Genomic DNA, 12,116 nt, shown 5'->3' with positions numbered 1-12,116 from the left:
AGAATTCCAGCCCACTGTTTAGATGCTGCTGGGTGTGGGTTGAAGAGGATTTTCCATTATATTTATTTCAAAAATGACTGGGTGTTGCCTCTAAATATTTCAGGTTGAGCGTTTTAAAATAGCCCCTTTTAATGTGTTAGCGTGGGCCACCCTTATTTACATTAAGAGAACTCCAAAACAGCTCCAAATGGAAGCAATTGTACTCTCAAAGTTTTACTCATTGTACCCTGTCTCTCACAGCTCCTGTTTATATTTCAAACAACCTTATCTTTTTCAGACGCTGTTTCAATACTGTATAAATCTGGAGAATTAACATAGCAGGAGTATAGTCCACAAAGGGTGCCTTTAACAATCACCATTCTCTAGGTGATTCTCAGCCTCTGTTGAATTAAACTTCTCAGCCTTAATACCCTAAAAATGTAAGAGATTCTTCCTGGTACAGGCAGCTCCCTTTGCAGAGTGTAGATTAACTGAAGTTTGCTGGCTCTTATTCTCGTCTCAGTCAAGACTTTAAACCAGAGGGGAGAGGAGCTGATGTTGCAACGAGACGACGTGCAGTCTTGGAGCTCCAAGATCGCAGTTGATACTTTTGCCTCTGGACGGTCCTTTTGGACCTAAACTGTCCTAAAGAGACGGTGATAGGGAAGAGTACGTCCTGCTGATCTCAGGGACACCGCAAAGTCCTTGATTGATCCAGGAGAATCTCTTTTTGCTGGTGACAGAAGTGCAGCCATTGAAGCTGCTGAAGTTGGGACAGCTCTGGAGCAGGAGGAAAATGGAAAGAGAAAGTGTGCGCATCTGGTGAGGAAATCTTATTATTATAAAAGAGACTACCAAAAAAAAGTTACAGCTAAATTAAATTTGAAAACAGAAGAGAACAAGCGGCGTAATTAAGCTGCATTAGACAGTCTATTATACTTTTTTTTAAATTTTCTTTTACAGATAGAACTTTTGCAAATGTTTCCTATTCTTCAAATTGAACAGATTAGTTTTTCTTCTACTACTTTTTATACTCTTTTTTAATACCTGTGGATTAAAATCATTTTCCTTATTTTTATAATGCTGGACTGGATGTTTTTTTTTTTTTCTCCATTTAAGAATTTTGTTTTCTTTAAGCCTGGCATATAAAGAAGATATAAAAGGAATACAAAGAGAGCTGTAATAACAGAGAGAAAGGAAGTAACACTGCCACTTGGCGGCTGGAGGCTTGGAAAGCTTGGAAATATTGTCTATTCTTTTTTCTCTTTGATCATTTGACTTTGCATTTCAAGGTTCCTCAGTTTGTTTACAGAGAGTGATAATGAGAAGAGCATGGGTTGTTTATAGAGGTGCTTTCAGGAGCTTCATTGGCCGCTGGAGTGGAGTGAAAACAAAGCCTTGTCTTGAAAGATTATAAATGAACTTGCTTTAAATTTAATAAAAAGTTTTGAATGCCAGAGTGGCAGTATTTACAAGTTGGAAGAATGGCGCAACATGAAAAAGTAACCTTAACATTGCAAAAGATTATGTTCAAAATTCAAAAATTATTAGAAGTAACAGAGAGAATTGAGAAGAGATTGGAGAACATAGATCCTAGAACAGCAAAATTTGATGGAAAAATTAAGGCTGTTCATCAAATGAAGAAAGTGGAGAGTTCTAAAAACTGAAGGAAAAAATAAACAAAAAGACAAGAAAAGTGTTGATACTGACAGTGAACTGAGCGTGGTTAGAAATGGAAAGAGTGGAATATGGAAAGGGGAGATAGATGGACTGGAGCTCTACCCCAGATCTCAAAGTATAGAAGAAGGAAAGAAAGAAGAAGGAGAGAAATTTTGTCAGAAGCACTAGTGATAACCAAAGATAAACTGATCGCATGTTTTCACTGGCAAAGTGTGATGTATCCAGCTCACGGGCCGGGAGTTTGACAGCCGTACTATAGTGCATAATGACTAAACATAATGACTAAAGGAGGCCACTGGTGATCAATACCAATTTCCTGCTTGGCAAATCCTTGACAGTTGGCTCTCCATTTTGAAGACATTCAGAGAAGAAGGATCCACCACCTCCTTGGTAAAACACTAGTTTTATCCTATTCCTCAACCAGAGTCTATCTTACTATAATATCACAGATGGACAGACAGCCTGTGATGTCCCTGAGATTTAGTCTGCGACTCCTGAAGCAGGGGTGAAATGTTACTGGTTTGGACCAGTTTGCCCAAACTGGTAGTAAAAATGCTACTGGTTCACCTGAACAGGTAGTAAAAAAAATGCTACTATTTCAGGCTAGCCGGTATTTCAGCTGTAACAAATGATTTATATTAGCTAGATCTAAATCGCGTGGCACAGCGGATTCCCGCCCTCGCTGTTCATTTACCTTTGCAGGCATGCTCAGTAACAGGCTACACTCACCCATCCCCTGGACATCATCACGTCTGTTTTTGATGCTCTGCACATGTGCAGAAGGCCCTGCGCATGCATGGAGGTGGTGCATGCGCAAAGGTGGCGCATGCATGCTCACATTGCTACTGAACTGGTAGCAAAGGTAAGTTGATTTCACCCAGGTCCTGAAGTATTATCTTGCCCACTTCTCCATAAGCAGCCGTTCAAAAATCTTTTTATAAAGATTTATAAAAAAATCATTTTATAAAATTAAAATTTATATTGCTAAAATATTAAATCAAAGTCTTGATTCTGGACAACACTAGTCTTTTATTCTAGTAACATACTATATATAATATATGCATTAAAATAGTCTCAAGTTATCTCTGAATTTAATTCTTTTCTAAGATAATTTTAGCTGTCCTGAGAAACTGGCACATCACTACTATTTTTACATATTTTTATATATTTTTACCTCTTATGAGATTGATACAAAATCCAGAAATCCAATGATGGCATGCACAGATAAATTCCCTTCCCATACTGAATAAATGCCCAGAGGTGAAGGAAAGAAACTGGTGTGTCTAGTTTTTCCCCCTCATATTATCCTCACCTCAGCTTTGACATGAATTATTTTTGCAGTCTATTTTAGATCACAAGAATAATCAGAGCCCATGGGGTTTTATTCTCTTAATCCAAGCCAATGACTGAAAAGGAAGGAAGAAATGAATTGTTTATTATGTTTCAAGAAAAAAGCCTCTGTTTTTGAAAAATGAGCTTAGCTTCTTTTCTGTTTGCATGAACAGATTAGAAATGCGGACAACCTTTTCATTTTATTCATGTCTTGATGCTGTTAAAGTATAGAATTAGTTAGCAATAAAAGGAGATTAGACAAAGTGATAGGGGGAATGAGAAAATCAATAATAAGTAGGCGTACTAGCTGTACCACAGGTTTAGGATTTTAAGTTCCTAAAACACTCACGAGAGAGTTTTATTTACAGTGTTCTTCAAATCTGCTTAGTAGAAAAGAAGGAATATAATGCTGGACTGGATTAGCCTTTGGTGGTCTGAATGTGTCTGTTCATAGGATTTATATCCACTTTTACCAGGATGGTTCTGAATCATTGTTGTGGAATTTCAAGCATTTCAAATAGCAAGATGAATATAAATTGATATGAATATAATTTGGCTTCCTCAAAAGCCAAGACAATAATCTGTGTGCATAATTGTAGGTTTGAGGGCCACGGACTTCACTCCTGAACCTTTCAGAAATATAGAGTTACTCATTAAATAAGAATGAAGTATGACTAAACTCCATGCTTCAATGAGATAAATCATCATTATAAGTTGAAAAGAATGTAGATACTGACATACACATCATTTCCAGGTTATGATAAAGAATTGCCACAATAAGTGTTATTTTTTTTATAGCTAGTACGAGTGTCTTTATCTTATGACTGGTTGAGTTAATTATATAGTACATAACCATTTGCTAGTACACTGAAAGAAATCTTCATGGGGGGAATGCAAATATTTTAGTTTTGGGTGTATTTCTAATCTTATTTGTTCTCATCACTAAAGCAAAACTGATCCATATTTCTGTATTTTGTTCTGAAATAAAGATAAAAACATGCCAATGCCAATGATGGCATATCACAGCTGTATTTCTGAGTAAACACCATCTATTCAGTTCCACAGTTGCAACTTAGCAGCTTCAAAACTTTATGGTATTATAATTATTAATTTTTATCCCACTTTTTAAATATATACAGTAGCTCAAGGCAGTAAACAAAGTTACTCCTGCCTCCTATTTCTCCACAGCAATAATTCTATGAGGTGGATTGGGTTGAGAGAGAGTGACTGGCCCAAAGTCATAGGTATGAAATAATACCTAATAATACAATAACAGAGTTGGAAGGGACCTTTGAGGTCTTCTAATCCAACCCCAGGCAGCATACTAAAAAGCTGAGACATCACCCTGCCAACAAAAGTGCGTATAATCAAGGCTATAGTCTTCCCAGTTGCAATGTATGGCTGTGAAAGTTGGACCATAAGAAAGGCTGAGCGCCAAAGAATTGAGGCCTTTGAACTATGGTGCTGGAGAAGACTCCTGTGAGTCCCTTGGACTACAAGGCGATCCAACCGGCCATTCCTAAAGGAGATCAATCCTGACTGCTCTTTAGAAGGCCAGATCCTGAAGATGAAACTCAAATACTTTGGCCACCTAATGAGAAGGAAGAACTCACTGGAGAAGAGCCTAATGCTGGGTACAACTGAGGGCAAAAGAAGAATGGGACGACAGAGAATGAGGTGGCTGGATGGAGTCACTGAAGCAGTAGGTGTGAGCTTAAATGGACTCCAGAGGAAGGTAGAGGACAGGAAGGCCTGGAGGAACGTTGTCCATGGGGTTGCGATAGGTTGGACATAACTTTCAACTAAAAAACAACAACCCCCTGCTTAAGGAGGAAACTCTGTAACATTTCAGACAAATGGATGTTTAATCATTTCTAGAACTCATAGCCTCCTTCCTTCTAGCCTGGTGCCTTAACCACTAGACCAAACTGGATGTTGGTTATTTAGTTGCACAAAATAAAGAATGAAGTAGTTTGTTTTTATTCCCATCTAAAATGAATTACTCTGTTCTATTTTTTAAAATGCATAAATAATGTGTTTCTGTTCTAATGCTGTAACCATCATGGCTAAAACCTGGCAGCATCTTTACTTGCGGGCCTTTCTCATCTTGAAACTAAAAATGGTTCGAAACACCCTGGCAACATGTCTTATTTTCCTCTGCTAAATCTCTAGAGCATTGACCTTTTTTTCCATCTTCCAGTGCATGAGTGAGGCAGGTTTATATTATCCTTAGATGTACTGGTGCCGAAGTAGCATTTCTCTCCTTTTTTTCCAGCACTATCTAAGGACAGTTGCAAAGTGTCTAAAAACTATTAGGCTTAAGCACCTTGGATGGGAGTTAAATAACCACAATGTCTTGATACAGCTGCAATAGAAGGAATGACAATGGGGACAAATAAATTTCAAGGATAAAGGCTCAGGGTGTTATCTAATCGGTTGAGTCTGATTCATAAGGACTGATAACTAAATTGCCTAAGCCAAAAATTCACCACCACTACCTCCACCACCATCCCCGTTCTGCATGGAGAATCCAAGCAGTGCAGAAACATTTAGAACATGTCTAACAAGGACTGAAGTTTGTATGTGCATGTAAACTCAGAGCCTCAGCTGGCTCAAACTCCAGGCTTTGCAAACAGTTGGCTCATCCAGAAAAAGCAGGAGAAGAGTGGGTGGATGTAAATTTGCTATTCTCCAGGGCACTTGAGTGCAGGACAAGAAGCAATGGGTGGAAAATAATCAAGGGGAGAAGCAACTTAGAACTAAGGAGAAATTTCCTGGCAGTTAGAACAATTAATCAGTGAAACAACTTGCCTCCAGAAGTTGTGAATGCCCCAACACTGGAAGTCTTTAAGAATATGTTGGATAGCCATTTGTCTGAAGTGGTGTAGGGCAGGTGGGAGCCTCCCGCCACCGCCAGTACCGGTTCACCCAATCTGGGCTGAACCAGGAGAAACCCACTTCTGGTTTAGGATTTCCTGCCTAAACAGGGGGTTGGACTAGAAGACCTCCAAGGTCCCTTCCAACTCTGTTATTCTATGATGAAATATTCTATGATTAAAAAAAAGGCATGCTTTTTTTTAAGGCTTATAAGTACTAAATGTAGAATTTAGCTTCTCTCCTTATTAAAAGATCTTGACATGCACAATTATGGTTTATGAATAATTTTTTTCTTGTAAGTGTGCATCTCTGTGTGTGCACATCCGTGTATTAGAACCATTCATTTAGCAACCATTCAAAGTTACAAAGATACTGAAAAGAAACCTTACCATCGGACCTCACACTCATGATCGTGGCAACATCGCCATAGTCATGTGATCAAAATTCTGGTGCTTAGCAACCAATAGGTATTTAGGGCAATTGCAGCATCTTGGGGTCATGTGACCATCATTTGTAAACTTCTCAGCTATCAGCTATCAACAAGCAAAGTTAATAGGGGAATGTAGATTCACTTAATGACTACATGAGTCACTTAATAATTGCAGTGATTCACTTAACCATGGCAAAAAAAAATTGTAAAGTTGGGTACAACTCAGTGGTGAAATTCAATTTTTTTTCACTACCAGTTCTGTGGGCATGGCTTGGTGGGCGTGGCAGGGGAAGGATAATGCAAAATCTTCATTCCCACCCCACTCTGGGGCCAGCCAGAGGTGGTATTTGCTGGTTCTCCAAACTACTCAAAATTTCAGAACCGGCTGAATTTCACCCCTGGTACAACTCCCTTTAACAACAATCTTGTTAAGATATATTTGTAAGAACTGTGGTGGCACAGTGGTTAGAGTGCAGTACTGCAGGCTACTTCTGCTGGCTGCTGGCTGCCTTCAATTTGGCCGTTCAAATCTCACCAGGTTCCAGGTTGACTCAGCCTTCCATCCTTCTAAGGTTGGTAAAATGAGGAGCCAGATTGTTGTGGGCAATAGGCTGACTCTGTAAACTGCTTAGAGAGGGCTGTAAAGCACTGTGAAGTGGTATATAAGCCTAAGTGCTATTGCTATCTTGCTCAGCAATGGAAATTCCGGTCCCCATTGTAGTTCAGCAGCATTTTGGGCACAACTATACCACACAACAAAACTATATTACATTAATTCAGTTCTTAAAAGAAGTATGGGCAGTGGGTCTAGGATTGCAGATAAATGCCTTTTAATTGGTAAAGCTGTTTAAATTGTTTTAATTATCTAATTGTATACTACCATCCATTCACAATATTAAAAGGATTAATGACAAAAATACCTTTCTGTATTCCTACTCTGAGTATCCTACACTTAAGATGGATATTAAGCAGGAGTGAAATTCAGCAGGTTCTGACATGCTCTGGAGAACCAGTAGTGGAAATTTTGAGTAGTTTGGAGAATCAGCAAATACCACCTGTGGCTGGCCCCAGAGTGGGGTGGGAATGGAGATTTTGCAATATCCTTCCCCCAGGAGTGAGGAGGGAATGGGGATTATGCAGTATCCTTCTCCAGCCACACCCACCAACCCACGCCCACAGAATCGATAGTAAAAAAAAAATGAATTTCACCACTGATATTAAGCTACTTCTCTCAGTAAGAGAATCAGAATTTTCTAACCCCTTAACATCAAGAAATGCCATTCAGTGAAAAATATTTACATGGAAGTTTCTTTCTGCCTGTCTTCCATTCCAAATTCTCTAATTTTTTCAGGAGTATTATATTGAGCAGATTCCTAGATTTGTGATATCAAAGTGATGAGAAAACTCAGGACTGTTTCATATTTAGAAATTGTGGTTCATGACACTGCCAAGTTGGAGAACCTTGACTTATTGGTGGTGTTGTGACTCACTGTACTTTGGTATCTGTGTTGAAATAACACAGCCTTTGTAAAGATTGGTTGGTATGTTCTGATTATTGTCTATTCTGATATTTCCCATTTTGAAGTGCTAACGATACAGTTATTGACAGATAATTGGTTGTGGTCCAATTTAGAAAACATCCCTTATGGATAATAAATGGAGAGCATTTCAACTCTGCACAATGTGAGAAGAACCAAAGATCAATGAAAAGTCAGAAGACACCGGATGGTGCTATTAATGAGGACAAAACAGTGAGCCAAGAGGCAGAATTGAGGAGTAAGCCAAGGGGCAGGATTAAAATATGCATTCAGACGGTACAACAAATGAGGAATCAGAGCCAGCAGAAAACTGGAGAAGTTTGCAGAGCATAGAAGGACAAAAACCCTATTAATAATTTCCTATTCAGGCAGCTCCAATTGGATAGCTGGTGTCAAATATTGAGTCAGGAGTGCACAATTTATGACCTTCCATTTATTGAAACTGAAACTCTAGATTGCCCTTGGTGAGCTATCTGGGAGTTCTAGTTTGACAACCTATGAAGAATCACATGCTAGCAAGATGCTAAAGATGAAGGGAGGAATTGGGGTAGAGGCCACCAACATTCTTCTCACTAGGTAGTCCCAGGAATAGCATAGACAGACAGACATGAATTTCAGCCAGAGCTGAGATTAGATGCTCGGGAGAGGACTAACAATGGGGTTTATGGGCCTGATACTCTTCTGTTGGAACCCACTCAATTGATGCATGGGTTCAGGGATGAAATGCTATTGTTCCTTCACTTCTGTGAGGTGAATAGGGCTTTATTGGGTATATTTGCTCTGTGGATCAGCCTTCCTCCGAAGATAAAACTTAATTCCATGTTATTATTTTGAAAGTTATTGACCATGGAGTTCTCCCGGGAAGCACATGGAAAATGAGCTGATGTTATCTATGTTTCTTATTGATTAGTGAGCTGATATTGCTGCTCTGTGATACATTATTTATTGTTGAGTACTTATAGATTACTTACTTACACCTGTCAGCCTCTATTTTGTTTGCTTGCTATTGGCTGCCATAGTAACAGGGGTGGGTGGGGGCTAATGGTATTGGGAGAGGAATTACTAGGTACTGGAGGAGTTATCATGAAGGGAGGTTTATTCTCACCATCATCTGCCCATGCTGATGGCTTGTGTTTGGGCTTAGCCAAGGTAACCGTCTCTGCATACCAGCTGAATGAGGCTACTTGAAGATGCGCCCCACATGCCACTTTTGGGAGTTGTAGATTGGACATTGGGTTGGGATAACTGGGGGAGGGTCTTGGGCAAACGTTTGATATGTACATGTTCGTGCTTTTTTGCTTCAAATCTTGCTTCACTTTAACTGTTCTCATTTCATATCCAGTAAAAGTACCCTTTTCTTCATTCAAATGGAGTGGGGTGTATGTGTGTGTTTCTTTCTTGGATACTGAACGAGGCACGCCTGACACCACTTCTCCCCATTGGTATCTTGTTAGATTCAACAGCGGAGGAGATCCTGTCCACTAGAGCAGTGCTTCTCAACTTGTGGTCACAACCTCGGGTGAGGCCATGATGTTGTCACAGACGGTTCACAAAGACTTGAAAAAAGTTATGATTTAAATCTGGAGTTAAGTCTTGGGGTAAGTGGTTCATGGCCACAAAAGGTATTTAAAGGGGATCTATTGTGAAGAATAGATTGAGAACCATTGCGCTAGAGAGTCCCACCAGGCAGCATCCAGGAAGAGACCCTTTTCTGCCATAACACCCATCGTCTGAAGTAACATTTTCCTGTGAGATTAGACTTGTCCCGACTTTGCTGGTCTTTTCCAAGGCATTAAAATCTTGGATCTACCATTCTACCAGGAGCCTTGGGAATACAAGTAGACCATTTTCATGAGTCTTGACTTGAGTGTAGAATGTTATGAATACTGATAGAAGAGAAAATTTGTAGCTCAGGATATAAATGTGGGGTCTTTGGTGCTCTCTGAGCTTTGTGTTTTTCTTGCAGTTGTTTCATGATGATGTTACCTAGTTTGGTAATGAAATGCCTGCAAGAAACCACCTGGCTCAGAAAGTACCAAGGACCCCAACAATGTTATGAATGTTCTCAACAGCTATTTTTACCCTATCAAAGTTATTTTTCAATGTTGACTGTTTTATTTAGTTTTTATTTTAGTGGTTTAGACTCCTGGAGTCATATATATGAGATGAGTGATCCTACACAATGAATAAAGAAATAAGTTATGTGGTCATCTAAGAAAGGATTATTAATTTTATTTACACTTTAATGGATTACGTGTTTGTAAAATTTACTGGTGAATTGCCAGGAGTCCATAATCCAACATATTACAACATATTGGTGCACACCTGGGAGGTGCAACATTGGGAGGTGTGCTAAAGCCTGTGTTATGTTTACATTTTTGGTATTGAATTTCTTTGTTTCAGCATGCATCCAGATAGGAGGAAAACTGCTTTTCCAGTTTCAAAGAAGTGATTGTTATTGGATCTCCTAACCTCAGTGAATTCCTCATGGACACACTTCATGGACACACTTAAATGAGGACACACCTCATGGACACACTTAAATCCCACATTAGGGATTTACTGGTAAGTAGCAACTAGCAATGAGATAGAGCCACCATTTTAATTTTCTACATTACACCAGGGCTGTTAAACTCCCGACCCGCGGGCTGAATATGTCACGCACTGGCCACACCCATGCCCAGTTTAGCGAAGGGGAAAAAGTCCCAATGCGTCGCGTGATGCCACCATGACACCGCAAGTTTGACATCCCTGCATTACATTGTAACAACTCAATCTTGGGGCTTTGTTGGAAATGTAAATAGTTTTATTCAGGCTTGTCCTATTCATGTGGGAGGTGGGGAAGACATGATTTAAAAAAAAAACTGTTTGTCTAACCAAAATGAATAATGGAAGGTTCTGTTGAGGTGTGGACATTCAGTGATTGATTCCAGGTCTCCGCCCAGCTCATGGTGAGGCCTGAATTTTGGAAATTCCTGATGGCTCATGCTTTAATTCTGCAGTGGGTAATGCAGATGAAGAGAGTCTGCTTCTCTTAACTCAACCTTCTTGTGCCTGAGTTGATGTATATCTGATAAGAGCTTCAGCGGTCAATTAAAGATGGAATGTATTTTGTTTTCTGTCAGGCACCTAAAGACTTGTGGCTTTAATCACTGCCCAATGCTGCAAAGCCAAAATTGCACGGAAAGAAGAATTGTCTTGCAGCAACTATCTTCAAAGCCAATACAAAGTTTGGAAGCCCGCACAACAGATAAAATAAAATAAATGGCAATTTTTATTTAACTATCCTAGGACATTGGGGCAAAAACACCACAGAGAGTACTATGTATTTTTTATACAGGCTGATGGGATATTCAAATGATTTACCAGGATGAAATCTTTATTTTAAAAAAGGTATTACAAATGGTCAACTTATAACCATTTGTTTAATGTTCCTCTGAAATTATAAACAAACTAGAAAAAAAGTGATTTATGACTGATCCTTATACTTATGACCGTCACAGCATCTCCATGGTCACATAGTTAAAATTCAGGCTCTTGGCAATTGGCATGTGTTTATGATGGTAGCGGCAAGCCAGGGTCATGAGATCATCATCTGCAGACATCTTAGCCATGGATGGAATTTTACCAGTTCGGACTGATTCGGGAGAACCAGTAACTCCAACGATCAGGTGGGCCTGCCCTCCCGCCCCTGTGCTTCACTGACCTATATCTCCTCAGCTGATTTGCGCGACAGAATGGATTACTGCGCTTCAGCTGTGTTACTCCCCAGCAGTAACGCGGAAAGTATGTTTTCTTAAAATTGTGCACATGCACTCAGCACGTGTCAGGCGCGCGCGATCATTGAACCAGTTGTTAAACCAGCAGGATCCCACCACTGTTCCTAGCTGGCTTCTTACAAGCAAAGTTTGTAATAAGGGGAGATGAATTTGTTTAATTATCATACAATTTGCTTAATAACTGCAGTGATGTGCTCAACAATTATGGCAAAAAGGTTGTAAAATCTGGTATAATTCACTTAACAACGGTCTTGCTTGCTGGTGGAAATTCTGGTACCAGTTATGATTACAATTCAAGGACTACCTGTATTTAAAAATTGGAATAATATAGCTGATATAATTGTGGTCATGAGGAATAGAGTAGCATCCATTTTCTCTGTAATAATGGTGTTTATTAAAGAAGAATAGCTGTGTAGTTCATTCACTAATCTATAAATATAAAAGCCAAATACCACTCACCCATCATGAAATCTTCAGAACTGTAAAGCCTACAAATTTGAA

The 12,116-nt window shown here is 39.4% G+C and overlaps 1 long non-coding RNA gene across 1 annotated transcript in view; it reads left to right on the top strand.

The window, feature by feature from the left end:
• Positions 1-12,116, top strand: part of LOC116509120 — a 26,717-nt gene extending 14,601 nt beyond the window's left edge. The window contains exons 2-4 of the long non-coding RNA XR_004255466.1: positions 9,291-9,434; positions 10,240-10,401; positions 10,962-12,116. This is a non-coding gene — a long non-coding RNA (uncharacterized LOC116509120). The remainder of the gene's footprint in view (positions 1-9,290; positions 9,435-10,239; positions 10,402-10,961) is intronic.

The sequence above is a fragment of the Thamnophis elegans genome, chromosome 5 (genome assembly GCF_009769535.1).
Source record: "Thamnophis elegans isolate rThaEle1 chromosome 5, rThaEle1.pri, whole genome shotgun sequence".
Taxonomy (NCBI): domain Eukaryota; kingdom Metazoa; phylum Chordata; class Lepidosauria; order Squamata; family Colubridae; genus Thamnophis; species Thamnophis elegans.
The sequence above is the reverse complement of the archived record's forward strand: the minus strand, read 5'-3'. Positions and strand labels throughout refer to the sequence as shown.